We start from the raw sequence: 15,698 nt of genomic DNA on the forward strand, positions 1-15,698 counted from the left end.
ATCCCCTTGCTTTACATCAAACATGTGAAATTCTGAAATGCAACTGGAAGGTTCAAATGAGACCCAGTTGAATTAGTGCACAGTGGTATCCAAGGAAGTGTCATTTCACAATTAAATCCATAAATTAAGCAGCAAAATCTTAGGAAGGATCAGAGGTTTTAAAATACATTTCATATATAAAATTAAGGAAAATAATTTGACCTTGGGATCAAACCAAATGTTATTTCCTCTGCTTTCATTATCATTATATATTTTTATAATTACACTGTCAAACAATATTAATATTAATGATTTATGAAACCACTCATGCCCACCCTTTTGGCCCCTAGAAGAATACACAAAGTAGACATGAAAATGTTTAGAATCAGTATTTACTTTGCCTTTAAAAAGAAACAAAATCCAACATAAGGTTTGACCATCTTGGGTGGGCATTGGAATACTTCTACTAGCTCTTTGTCTATATAACAAAGGGGAAGTTTTGGACACAAAGAATACATTAAGTGAAAGAACTTTTATAAGCAAAGCATAACTATTCTACCAGAGAAACTAAACCAGTAGACTAAAGGTAGACCACCATCTCAGCTGCCATCACTTAATCAAGTATGATATACAAGCTACCCACAAAGGGAATAAGGGGAAAAGTGGACTTCATTTGCTTTGGATAACGAATATCCTGCATTTGAAGTAATCCACCCAATTAGGATTCATCAGTGCTTAGCAGACAGTAGAAATTATCTAATCTGGACTCTGGAAACTGTATTCAGTATCTCCTCATACTTGATGCAAAACAAGAGAAAAGCCTTAACAACAACAAATAGCTCATTTCTCTTTTAAGTCACCAGAGATACAATTTTTTGAGAAGCCATTGGAATTTCACAGAAGATAAGATTTACCATGCAATCCAGATGCATTCATCAACTCCCTAAAAGCTTGAAACAAATATAATTGCAGAATGGAGGAAGGCAGCAAGGAGTATAACTGACATACATGACATTTAGAGAATGACACATGGAGATAACTAGGAGGCTTAGAAATCATCCAGCCCAAATCTTACAGTCTTTCAATATGACACCAGAACCTTGTCTGTACTAGTCCAACTCCCCACGCTTAACTCTCTTACTTGTTCTAATGTCTCCTGCCACCTTGGCATTTGCACATGTGTTTCTTCTTTCTGGAATAGTCTTTATTTCAATATTCACCTCCAAACTTTTACATTTTTTGCCAAAGCCTTTCTCTTAACACTTCCCCCAATATCTGTGCCACACTGCCTGCCCTATTACAGGATCTTGTTTGTACCTATTTCTCCTTTCTAACACATGTCATAGTGTCATATTTATTTGTGTTTGAAGTACCTGTCTTCACCTCTAGATGGTAATCTTCATGTGGATAGCAGTCGTGTCTATTTTGTTTAGATTGTATCTCCCAGTGCCTGACACACAGTAAGCCTTTTAAAATTAAGGGATGCGGGCTTCCCTGGTGGTGCAGTGGTTGAGAGTCCGCCTGCCGATGCAGGGGACGCGGGTTCGTGCCCCGGTCCGGGAGGATCCCACATGCCGCGGAGCGGCTGGGCCCGTGAGCCATGGCCGCTGAGCCTGCACGTCCAGAGCCTGTGCTCCGCAATGGGAGAGGCCACCGCAGCAAGAGGCCCGCGTACCGGAAAAATTAAAAAATAAGGGATGCAACCTTTACACCCAACATAACAAAATATTTAAATGTCCCAGATGCTTTTGCTGTTTTATACAACTGTACATATTATTCCTTCTACCTCAAACATCTTCCCTAGATTTCTCTGGATAATTTCTCCCCATCCCTCAAGATGATTTTTTTTTAAAAAAGATTTATTTATTTTGGCTGTGCCAGGTATCTGATGCAGTCTGCGGGATCTTTTTTAGTTGCAGCATGCAGGATCTAGTTCCCTGACCAGGGGTCAAACCTGGGCCCCCTGCATTGGGAGCTCAGAGTCTTACCAACTGGACCACCAGGGAAGTCTCCCTCAAGATGAATTTGAATGCCTTCTTCGGAGGTACTTTCTTATCCCTAGACTAATAGGGATTAGTAACTAGAAGTCCTGTGTTCCCAAATCCTCCGTGCATTCCCATCTAATAGCACAGATATTTTTTTTTTTAACAGTATAAGTCCTTTAAAATAACATCCAATGAAGCAATCGACTGGATTAACTAACCCTTTCAACTCTTCTGAAAACACACTCTTGACTAGTTGCCTGCTCTCTAACAGTCCTGCAGGCTTTCAGCCATCATCATCAATGTTCACCAAGAGCCAGGAATTCTCTAGCAGTCCAGTGGTTAGGACTCCACACTTCCACTGCAGGGGGCATGGGTTCAATCCCTGGTCAGGGAGCTAAGATCCCACAAGCCACATGGCATGGCCAAAAATAAATAAATAAAATAAAATAAAATAGAGCTCTAAAAAAAATGTTCACCAAGAGCTAATTGTTTGTTTCCACACCATGTTATGTCAGCTGCACTTCTTATTCTAATTGTACGATTTAATTAAACTGTATGTAACTGATAAAATGTGGGTATGCAAGAGCATTTTTTCTAGAAGTTAAATATTTTGAAAAGAACAGATAAGTTGCTAAAAATGAGTCAATCAAATTTAGTATAGTCAACACTAATTTAAAAGACTGTGGAAAAAAAATCACAAAAATCTGGAATTCTGTACTCACATTACTTCACAAGTATCTAGGTTCTCTCTCCACATTAAAGAAACCAAAACTGGAAATGCTAGATGACGTATTATGGGTATGGTTTATGTGAGAACAATGAGAGAAAACTCCAATCAGCAGTCCACATAAAAATGTCTAAACTAAAATAATACACTGGAAGCAATCCAAATGTCCACCAGTGGATGAATGGAGAAACATGCGGTAGATACACACAATGGACTACGACTGAGCCTTAAGAAAGGAGATTCCGACAGAGGCTACAACATGGATGAACGCCTGAAGACACTCTAAATGAAATAAGCCAGTCACAAAAGAACAAATACTATATGATTCCACTTATATTAGGTACCCGAAGAAGTTAACCACACAGAGACAGAAAATGGAATGATGATTGCAAGGGGCCGAGAAGAGAGGAAAATGGGGAGTTACAGCTTAATAGATACAGAGCTTCAGTTTGAGAAGATGAAAAAATTCTGCAGAAGGATGGTGGTGATACACAACAATGTGAACATACTTAATGCTACTGAACTATATAGTTTAAAATGGTCAAAATGGTAAGTTTTATGTATATTCTACAATTAAAAAATAATGTTTAATGCATGTGGGTAGTTTTATAACTCCTCACTTTAACTAACCTAAAAATTAATCAAGTAACTATTGGTTTCCATCATTATTGATGAATAGACTTCTATTACATCAGCTTTTTAACTGTCTTTCATCTCCAGCAGACAAGCAGCCACAATGGGTGGGGACTATTTCTTCTATTACCTTTCATAGACTCTCTAGAACATATTACATTTCCTGGAATACAGTAAGTGATCCATAAACATATGTTGAATGAATGAATGCTGCCATTTTACTGCTAAGGAAGCAGAAGTTCAGAAAAGCTAATATCATACAGCTAGACAGTGGCATTGATGGGACAAGATTTCCAATTAACCAAAATTATATCCAATTTTTTCAATTAAAAAAATAAATTAATATGTATTAAAACTCTGTTACATTCCAAGACTGTGTTAGGAGTTGACAATACAAAGATGAAAAATATCCAATTCCTGCTATCAACACGATTTTGTACTTTAAGACAAGAGCTTTAAACTCCCACGCCCAGAATTGTCTCATCTAAACCTCCAGGGGCAAGGCTGGCAGGTAGGTTGCTTGGGAAATGACTGTAAACTTAAATATACAGTCTCTGCAAAGCGAACAGTCTAACACGGGTACAAGAAGCAATAATCGTGGGTCTAGGGTGCACTTCAATTCGGCACCTGTAAACAACCTTCTGAGTTAAATTTCTCTATTTAGCATCTACAGACTCTCTAGAAAGCTTAACACTCCTTGAGAGCCTGACTTGGATTCTCAAAGCCTCAGAGAGGAACATTTTGGGAAAGGGAACAAAAACAAACCATCTGAGGTCTCCAGTATCCCAATGGAAATAGCCCCAAACAATAAGCCCCCATAGTCCAGTTACATCCAGCAGGATGTTTCTTGCTTAAGTCAGTACCTACTAATCGTATAGCTGAGCTGTCACACAAAGTGATGCATGCGGAAAACAGCCTGCTGGGGAAAGGGCCAAAACTCTCTTCTTAGACAAAGAAATCAAAAGAAGTGATTGCCTCATTCAACTCTCAGGGCCCTAGTGAGAAGGTGTTGTTTCAAGTTAGGGAAGTAAGTCTATCTTCATCTTTGCATGTTCTCAAGGACATTCCATGACTTACGAAAAAGGGCCAGAAAAATCTAGGGACACCATGAGCTCTGAGGGGTATCTCTTGCTTAATTCATCACTGCTCTTCATGATTGATTTCAAGTCAATCATTCCCTTAACCCCACCCCCCATCCTCATTTGTATCAAAGGACCTTAATTTATGCTTCCAAAATCCAGATATAAACCTTTATCACCAAACTAATTCTTCACAAATTTCTTTAATGTTGTTATCCTGGCTGTATAGTGAGCTCCTTGAGTGCAGGGACTGTGTCTGGATTGTTTTTATTGTGTTCCCCATGACAAACACAGTGTCTGACACAGAATTCAAAAAATGCAGTGAATAAAGAAATTGCCTATTTACCTACCTGTCTCCTCCACTGGATTATAAACTTTTTGAAGACAGAGTATGTACTTTGCTCATTTTTACATTACTGCTGCTTAACTCAGATGCTGGCATATAGCCAAGATACCCTTGTTGAACAAATGAATGCACAGTAAAGGGCTGGCAGCACCCTACCCACACTCCACCTCCCATCTTCTGGTTGAGCAGATTTCCCTCCTGCCAGTTTGTTATGAAGGTGTCCATTGAGCTTCCTTTGTATGGAAGCCTTTTACACACACATATACCAGGTTGGAAAAGTTCAGGACCTGTGTGTCATGGCACTGATGGCTAGGCAAAGGGGCATTTGCAGTCTGGGACAACTGGATACAAGTTCTTGTAATCTGGGGGTCTGCTTTAAACTTTCATGGGTTAACTTTCTCCTGTATTCTCTATGCTCCTATAACATTCTATCTTCTCATGGTGCAGGAAGTACACTGTCCTATAATTCAAGAATACTGAGTTCCAGTCCTAATTCTGCTACCGAACTCTGTGAGCTTGGCATGTCATTCAGGCTCACTGGGACTTAGTTCACCAATCTATAGAATAAAAGGATTAACTAGCATAACTCCAATGCTTCTTCCAGGAAACCTAACATGTTATGAAGCTGTGACACAGGTCAAGCCCACAACCATATGAATAAAATTAAACAACTCTTTTGGATCACTCCCCGCTTCTTACTTCTTCTCCACAGGATCAGCTATTCAGAGGCAAAGAACTGTATGTCTGGAGTTATTATTGGAGACCTGAACTCAAAAGATTTTTTGATGTGCTTTCCCATTTCTTGAAGAACCCCCTTCCCATACAGACTGACCAAAGCAGCTTATTGTATTATAAACGAGGTCTCCAAACTCATAGTGTATACAGTGTCAGCTAAGACACACTCAGCTCTTAAAGCTGAAACCTGAGGTCTGTTGACTTCTGCTGTCGTCCAATTCAAATATTGCCCTGATGACTCCAGAAGATTTCCCACTTCTTGCCAATAAGATTCCCTTTTGCACTGTGTGGTTTCTGGTCTGCTCCTGTTTAAGTCAAAGGTATGGCCTGTGTGCGTTCTTTTGAGATTCTCTAATCATTTTTCTCTAAGTAAAGGATCCAAGTGATACACCGAAAGTACAACTAATCTCCCAGAGCCACATAACAGGCCTCAGGTGACATGAGCAACTCAACAGCGTTCAAGGTAGCTCATTTTTACCTTCTATGGTAAAGTCACCATCTCTGTGGTACAAAAATCACCTATTCAATTTCAGGCCCTAATAATAGGAAAAGAAATATCCATCCAAGACAATCATCTTTGAGCCCACTGTACTATGACCCTATGCATACACCAAGAGTAAGTATATTTTAACAGAGGCCAATATCCATCTGCCACCTTTCCTGCACACACACACACACACACACACACACACAATTTTGTATTCAATGCACACACAAAAGGAAGAACATTATTTTGAATATTACTTTAAAAACAAGTAGATAGAGAGGTTGCTTATCAATTCTATAGCCTTCAGATGAGAAACTGAGGTGAGTATTTTTTTTCCAGCATGGGCATTTCTTCAAAATATGCTCATCTCAGCAAGCAGAAATGTGAATTACACTTTTAAATATTGAACAGTAACCACCAACAGTGAAACGGGTCACTGATTCAGCTCTGAAGTTGAACGAGGAATACCACTTCTTACATTGTACACTACTTTGTAAGTGATTCTGCAGACAAACTTCAAGGTATAGGGCAAGAGCAACCAGTGTGCTGCAGGTGGGTCCCTTGCAGTAACAGTGTGTTTACTCTGTTTCAGGTTAGAATGGATACCTCATCTGAAATAGAGCGTCTTAAATTTTAACAGGCAAATGATTCACCTAGAACGCTGGTTCTAATGAAGATTCTGACTCTAGGTCTGGGGTAGGGCCTGAGATTCTGTACTGTCAACAAGCTCCCAAGTGACATTGCTGCTGCTTCTCAGACCACACGTGAGTAGCACAGATCTCAAACAGATCAATCATCCCTCTGGTTCAGCAATGATTTTGTTTCCTTTTTATAGTGATAAGAAGTAGGAAGGATTTGGTAGATATATAAAGGCTTTTTGCTTTCTGAAAATAGACTTCAAATAAAGTATTTCTTCTATCTCTTTTCTATTCTCATTTGTTACAATTACCAGAACATTACTGGGAGATAAACCATGAGTCCCTGTGGCTATACAGTCAAAATACATGGAGGAAATGTTAAGGGTTGATATATATTTACGATCACAGACCTCAGAACAGGGAAGGACTTCACCGTTGATCTGATCAAATCCAAGTAACCCAGGTGGGGTTCCCAGAGTAGAGGAGAGTGACTCAGGGCCTCACTCTTCTGGAGGCAAAGGTAAAAATAGAGCCCAATTCTCCTCACAGCTACAAAGAAGTGGTTGGTTTACTTTGAGTTCATAGTATTATTATTATCATATTATTAAAGTAGACAGGGCACAATAACAATTCAGGTATTTCAGCTATCTTATCTCTTTTCACTACAACTATATCTTGTCAGCATTTCTTGAGACAGGGCTACAATAAACACACTTATCCCCATTTTAAAAACTGAGGAATCAAGACTGTAACAAAATAAGCAAAAAAATATGTTTGAGAAGACACACACATCACACAGACACACACAGAAATGCCTGTACAAAGCTCCGAGTTTTTCTCAAACAGCACTCTGATCTGTCATTAAGCCAAGCTCTCTCCTAGTTTTATGTTTTATATAAACAAAATGTGACAGATAAAACAATGTGCTGTGGTTTTGTTATTTTTCTCTTTGTTTCCTTTCTTTCCGAGTTTGCCCAGTGTGCAAGCATTGATCTTCTTCTTCTCATATAGTGTGATACTGCAGTTTTCTTGTTTTCATCAAAACAATTAGTCGCAGCTCAGAAGATATAATTCTACTAGCACATCACAGAAAATACTGTATCCTGCAGGCTTTAATGAAGTCAGGCATCATGGGAAGCTGAGACAACAGGGAAAAGAATACGCTGTAAAATATAATTGCTTTCGAGAAGAAAGACCTTCCCCTGCGAATCCATTTTGGATTAAACTGCGTAGAATTTTTTTTTCTTTCTCTTTTTATTTTCTGACCCTTCTTTAAGGATATTTGGTGCAACAGCCTACACTTACGTATAAGGTTTGTCCAGGTTTCAGGTGTGTTAATGCAGAAGATGGACTAAAATCAAAGATTAATTTTCAGCCTTTTGCCCTCCATCCCAAGAATGCTTTTCAAATACTACTTTTGCTAATGTTTTGATGTTGAATCATTAGTGTTATCTTTAGGCTGTCCCCACCCCATTCTGACACACAACCAAGCCACCTCCAATGCCTAATCAAAGCTTCAGCTTCTCATTTGTTCCATGCGCTCCAGCCCTATTGGCCTTCTTTGAATGTGTCAGTCATGTTCCTGGCAGGAGGAGTTTCCTTCATTGCTCCTTCTGCCTGTGATGCTCTTCCCTTCCACACTCCCCCTGCATCACTGGCTGATACTACCTCCTTAGAGAAGCTTCTTTAAACTAATCTAAAGTCACCCCCAGCCACTCTCATTCACAGTGCTCTGCTTTCATCTCTACAGAGCATGCATCACTATCTAACACTTCTGTGATTCATTTAGTTTTCTGTCTGTCAGAATAAAAATATAAGCTCTATGAGATCAGGGACCTTTTCAACTGTGATCATCACTGCACTCTGAACATTACTTGGCACATAGAAGGTGCAAAATAAATGCTTGCTGAATGACTGAATGAACAAATAAAATAAATCAATCATAAGGTACATATCTGAAATCATAGAATCGTAAGGAAAGAATTAAAAGTCAATAGAATCTAACCATCTAATCTCCAGAAGAATAAAATGAACTTCAGAAAGCAAAAAGCATTGTTGAGAAGGCTCTCAGAAGCCACTGCAGGGCAGAGATGTCATTCACTAAGTCTTTCAGCAAACTTCTGTCAGGTGCCAGGCACCATCCAAGATTCTTAGGAATCGAATGGTGGGAAAGACAGATGCGGTGTTTGCCATGATGGCACTCAGGCTAGAATGCAGGGAAAAGGGAGAGTAGGAACCAAGACTGGAGTAGCTAGGAGGAACTTTATTCTCCGCACCCACACAGTGAATGAATATAAAGCTTCAGAGTCTCAGAGGTAAAGAAAATGATATAGCTATCTGAAACACAGAAGAATATAAAAATGAAGGAAATAGGCAGTGTCAATTATAAAACATCTATCAGAGTTCCATTGTTCTGTGACTCGGAAAAACACAAAGCTATCGAAATGGATACTAAAATAAAAATGAACCCTCAGTGCCATCTCTTGGAGAAGCTTCCTACTACCATGGTTGAGCAGGACCCTTTCTACTTATGGACTCACTGCCATCATGATTGCCCCAGAATTCACAAGGGCCAGATGAGAAAACCTATCTGCAAGATAAACAACCTAGACTAGGATTTTATTCTTCTGAAAATGATTACTAAGGAGTTCCTAGGGAGAAGATAAACCAAACTGTGTGAAAGTTTTATCACCAAGAAGGTGCAGCAAACCCTCAGTCAGCGCTATTGAAGTAGCAAATTTCTAGGGACCCGTGTATAAAAAGTATTATGCAACAGATAATTACACTCCAGTGGATGTAACTTAATCATAACATAATTAGTGGCAGGAAAATAAAAAATATTTCACACAAGCATTAAAATCTGCCAATTTAAACAAATCCTGCTCATTGGCACATATCATAAGCAGAGGCTTAATCATAATATAGTCTTGATTTTGCTCCCCCTTGGAAACCACAAGCACAGCCTTCTTAATTATTATCAGTGACCCAGGGGATCAAATGGGTAGGTTTGGCTGCAAACCTACTGAATATTATATATTTATAATAAATTTAGAAACTGATGGTTAATCTAGGTTATTCTGGACAAATGTGCTTGACTTTTCTGAGGCTATAAATGGAGAAGGAGAAAAACATTACTGTGTTTCAGTTACTCAAGTCTCAAGGGAATTTCTTTTCCTTATTGAAGTATTGAAAATGTTTCATCCACCCTATAAATCCAAGGGGCATTGGCCTTGTTTTAGGGAGTTACCAATCCAAAATAAACGAAAAAGAATAGTTTCTCCTCTCTGACTGTGTCTGTCTAATAACAAACTATCAGCTTCAAAACTAATCAGCCAATTATATGAACAAGTCAAGCTGCTTCTAGTCCTACCGAAACAAGAAATGAAGACTGAGCAAACCTTTGTACTTTTCCATCAGGGTTGGGTCAAGTATACACTTTCCATAGAGTTCCTATCAATTTCAAAGGCCTAAATCATAACGCCACAGGTCAGCCCAAGATAGACTATTCAATTCTTTATGTTCAAAGCAGTCTTCTCTACACAATGTAGTTTAAGCTCATTGGTTTCCCCACTATTTGTGCCAGGAGATGGCAAATTTTCTGTAAAGGACCAGAGAGTAAATATTTTAGACTTGAGGGTCACATATGATGTCTGCCACATACTCTTCTTTTTTGTTTCTTTGGTTTGGTTTTTACAACTGTCTAAAAATTTACAAGTTATCAGTCCATCAGCCATATAAAAACACCATGGGCCAGAGTTTGCCAATCCCTGACTTACACCTAACATCAAAGTATAACATGTATGTATAGTCTAAACAAAGCATGAAAGGAATGACTTGTCTTTCACTTTGAAGATGTCTTGTTCCCTTTAAGGAAACTTTACTTGCTATTGTAGCAAGGATAATTTTTAGAAATATATTATGTCTTTTCACTCCTGCTTTATTGGTTGAAGTAGCACTAGCTGATAAAAGAAGTAAACCAAAAAATTTCATGTAGCTACTCACAAGACAAGTTTATTTTTAAACCAGCAAGAGAATGGGCAGGGATCATCTACTCCACAGAGTCATGCAGGAATCCAAGCTGACAGAGGATCAGCCAGTATTAACACGAGACTCTCAAGGTCACCACTGATACTGAATTCCAGCTGGTGGGCAGGAGACAAGGGAGAGAGCACAGAGAAAGATCATCCATAATAAACAACGGCAATCTAGAATTGACATACAAAATTCCTTTCACATTTCGTTGGTTAGAACCAGTCACATGGCCACACACAGATACAAGGATAAGCAAGAAATACGGATGTGGATCCGGCATCCGCTTTCCAGCAAAAACTCAGGTAGTTGCAAACCTTGGTGGAGACAGAGTTCTCTGCCCCAACTGGGACTCCTAGTTGTTTCCAACTTCCCCAAGGATCTCTGCCCTTCAACAAATTATAGCCAAAGCATTTGCAAGTGCTTCCAAGGGTACACAGACAGGCCAAGAATAAGAAAGCCATTGCTTAATTTTTGTCTAATCCAAGTAGACTTCCATGGATCTATAATTAAACAACATTCCTGAAAGCAAGCCTTCAAATAAGAGAAAATAATTTCCTAAAAATTCTGAAAGCTGGATTTTCACATCATACAATGCAAAGCATGAAGATGTAACTGCAGAACAGATGAACAGCAGGAAGGACAGAGGCTTAGACATAAAGAATGCTTTTTCCCCATAAGTAAAGTGAAAGCCCTTCCCAGCTTGGGTGATGGGGGTGGATATGGGCTGGAGGAACCAAGAGAGCTTCAGAAAGAACAAGACAGTTAAATGCTGCTTCTGTATTCAAGTGGACTCTGAACCCCCTTGTTTTTGGCCTAGAGTGGGGAGGTATGCCAACCTGAGATACTCATAGAGGAAATAATTTAAAAAGTATGGAATGACAAGACAGAGGGACTGAAAAGTTTCTCCCTATTTCTCTGTCAGCCAACTGTGTGTGACCTGCAGCAGATTCATAGCTCCCACACACCCCAATGAGGGATAAATAAGGACTAAAAATCTATTGGATGTCAGAACAAAGAAGATGCTGAGTTCATGAAATGATCATCTGTAGCAGCTATCAGAACACAACAGAAGCCAAGAAGGAGCAGATTCATTACCAGCAGTGGTCAGCAAGGATCCAGAAGCCACTGCACTAACTGGAGATGCCTCTCCCCACCAGGATGACGGGCTATAGCTTTTCCCAGCACCCAATGGCACAAAGAGGAAAAAAAAAAAAGAGAGAGAAGAATAAAAGTGAGGTAGCAGAAGCCTGAAATTCTGAGTTACCCCTTAGGAGTGAAGAAGCTTCAAATCGGGCAGTGGCTGAAATAATAATGCTGACACTGGACTGCAAATTCAATTAGATTGGACTGAATATACCAGAATGCCATAAAATAAGTTGTCTGCTCTAGGCAGCTTGGCAGAACTTGAGAACAAAGTGGAGCTGAGCTGTAGAAAACTACAAAGTTACAGTTCTGCACCCCTGAGTGGTAATGTGTAAATTTATACCTGATCTACTATGTTTATTTTCATTAAACTCTTGTTCCCCCTCGAGCTGAAGGCAATATGTCAAAACACTTTTACCGACTACAGGAAAGAGTACTTTAAGTGCAATCTCAGGATGTTAGATATGGAAGAGATCTTCGTAGTAATGTTAGACTTATGCAGTTGTTATAAACACGAGCTTCAGCATCGGACAGACCAGGGTGCACATCCTGGCTGTGCTGCGTGCTGGCCACAGGGCCTTCCACTGCTTGCCGAGATGCTGAACATCCTCTCCCGCCTTCATAAAACAGAAGCAACGCCTGCTCCACACGGCTGCTGCCAGGTGCCTGAGGATGCGTATGTAATCCATTTACCACAGGACCTGGCATGTGATAAATGCTCAAAATATGAGAGCTGGAGCCAGTTGAGCCCCACATCTTCAGATAAGGAAATACTGAGTCAACAGTTTCAGTGGGTCATCAAAAAATAACAACCAATATAAAAAGCATTCATTATATTTTTCAGGTTTAAACAGAGTATTCGTTGTCAGAGGCCTGTCTCATAATCATTTTATTTTCCCCATCAGGATCATCCCTAGGGGCAGGAAATCCAATTCATAACCAATAACTGGCAAAGAGAGGCAATTATATTATACACATCCCATGAATGTGTTTCAAGGTTAATGCCAAGATAAAGCCACAACACTGTACTTGCTTAAGAAGGATTTTTTTTTTTTTAGTACTTCTGTTGAAATTTTGGAAGTTTTACTGTTGATTACACCAAGTATGAACAAGCTGAACATTCAAGGCTGAATCAGTCTTCAGCCCTTGGCAAGAACTGCATATTCTCACAGGTACAGTTAAAAAAATAGTAATGGTACGTAGCGGTATATGGTGGCAGTAGTAATAGCTAACTTGTATTATCAAGCACCTGCCATGTGGCAGCACTGTGGCAAGCATTCCACCACGCATAAGCTCATTTTATTTTATTTTTTACTTTTATTTATTTATTTATTTTTGGCTGCATTGGGTCTTCGTTGCTGCGCGCGGGCTTTCTCTAGCTGCGGCGAGTGGGGGCTACTCTTCGTCGCCGCGGTGCACGGGCTTCTCATTGTGGTGGCTTCTCTTGTTGCGGAGCACGGGCTCTGGGTGCGCAGGCTTCAGTAGTTGTGGCACGTGGGCTCAGTAGTTGTGGCATACGGGCTTAGCTGCTCCACGGCATATGGGACCTTCCCAGGCCAGGGCACGATCCTGTGTCCCTTGCATTGGCAGGCGGATTCTTAACCACTGCGCCACCAGGGAAGCCCAAGCTCATTTATACTTAACTCTATGAAGGATGTCCTGTTACCATTTCCATTTTAAGATGAGAAGGCTCTGAGAAGTGGCCAACTTACATGGCTAATTAGAAGCCAGGATTTCAACCAGGAATTGACTCAGAGCTGGTCTTGATTTCCTTTTTGTTCAGATCCTGGGTAATTTTCTCCATATTTCTAAAGTGCAGTGAATTATGACAGTGCCCTTCCTGTTTCCACCCAAATCTTTGTTTATTGAAAGCATTTTGTTTCCTCTTCTTCAAGGTATCATTTATTCTATTTTTTATTATGCTCATTGTTGGATGAGCAAAGATGAGCTATCACCACCTATAAGGAGTAAAAACACCACCACCCTTGTCCACAGTGACTATAAGTCCACCCTCCCCAACAAGCAGCATGGCCACAGTAACGCAGCCTGGAAATAGCAACGGAGATTGGAACCCATGCAGTCACTCTGCTTTCAAAGACCTCATGCCTACCTCATGCCTACTATACACGACCACTATTTCTCAGTCTAATTAGTAGCCATAGCAACAGTGATAATAAGAGAAACTCACAGATCTCTGATATGCAATCCTAACTCTGGACTGGGGCAGTCTTCAGCAAATCAATTTCCCTGCCTCTGCTTGCTCATCAGCAAAATGGGACTTTAAAACACCAGCTCCCTTGAAAGTAACAAAACACACTGTGGTGATGTTTGTGAATTGCTACGGCAGAGCAACGATGGATTGTCCCAAAATGCCAGGGAAATACCAAACCTGATAAGATGGGCTGCCGAATGGACATTGGTGAGGGATGGTGTTATCTCCCGATGCAGGATTTAATTCCAAAATAAGTGGCAAAATTAAAATAAGAGACTCTTAGGTGAGAGTCTCTGTATTATAATTGACCTAGTTCTTGAAGTGCTCTTTAAACATCATTTCCTTTGTTTCCAGATCCTGGAAAATATTCTCCATGGTGATCAAGTGCAGGTAATGATGACAGTACTCTTTGTATTCCATCAGAGCCTTTGCTTTTCATTTTCCCCTCTTCCTAATGGTATCATTTTTCTTCTTTTTTCCATGAGTTCTCATTGCTGGTTGATGACCTTTTGTCAAAGATAAACTATAGCCACCTCTCAGTAGTAAAAATAAGACCACTCTTCTCCGTGGTGAATAAGCGTCTCATCCTCTAGAACATTTTCATCTCAGCATCTTTCAAGTGCCTCTTCCCTTCTTAGGGTGGATAAGAAGGTTGAGGTTGAATGGGAAGAAACTAATCAGAGTTACAGACACTAAAAACTGGAAGGAGTCTTAGCTATCAACAGCCCTTATCCTCTCAACTCACATTCAGCTAACAGTGAATTTTTGACATGTACTAAGCTAGGGGTTTCATTGCATTACCTCATTTAATTTTATATAATCCTCACCAAAATCCTGTGAGATAGTTTCATCCCCATTATAGAGAAAAGGAAATAGAACTTGGAGATGCTAACTGCTTGTCAAATAGCTAGCAGTAACAACACTGTGTCTGTACTGAAGGCCCTTCTCTCCCAGGTCAGGGAACCAATTTGTTTCAAATGCAGATCAATCACAGTACATCGTCCATAAAACCCACAGCACGTTGCCCAGAATCATGAATCAATAACAGGCTGAAACTAAATTAATACTAAGACAAAATGCTAAATGCCAAGGGTAATATTGTTTGAAAAGAAAATTCTAATTAAAAGGAAAACAACCAAAAAGAAAACCCTTTTGGTGTATATGGTTTACATAATGGTTGTGCTTCATTTCTGACAGTGAAGGGTGGTGAGAAATGTTTCTCTCTCGATATCCTTAAAAGAAAATTCACCCAAAGTTAGATTTTGCTTGTTTCAATGGTACAAAAGATGTGATAGAAGAGACTGATAAATAATTTATGAACAAGAATACTTCACTGATAAGATTGGGTGATGAAACCTTATTTGAAAACCCATGAGGAACATTCTTAACGGAAATTATTTTCACCTCTTCTGGGTGGTTGTCTTTTCTCCCCCTGCTATTTAGTTTGATTCGGGCTTGACGGTCACCACTGCATAGAAATGTAGCAGCAAACAGTGGAAAGCCTTTCCACATGATTATTTTCGAAAGTAATAAGACATGTGCGACCTGGAAAACTAGCCCTTCCAACGTGTCAGGTAAGGAGCGTGGATGATATTTTTAAAAGCGGCCTCCAGCTTCACACCACGAAGGAGCTCGGAGGCAAAAATTCCAGGCATCTAAGGTGGACGTTTGCTGCCATCTACTGGTGTATGATGGGAGAGCA

The sequence above is a fragment of the Pseudorca crassidens genome, chromosome 1, assembly GCF_039906515.1.
Source record: "Pseudorca crassidens isolate mPseCra1 chromosome 1, mPseCra1.hap1, whole genome shotgun sequence".
Taxonomy (NCBI): domain Eukaryota; kingdom Metazoa; phylum Chordata; class Mammalia; order Artiodactyla; family Delphinidae; genus Pseudorca; species Pseudorca crassidens.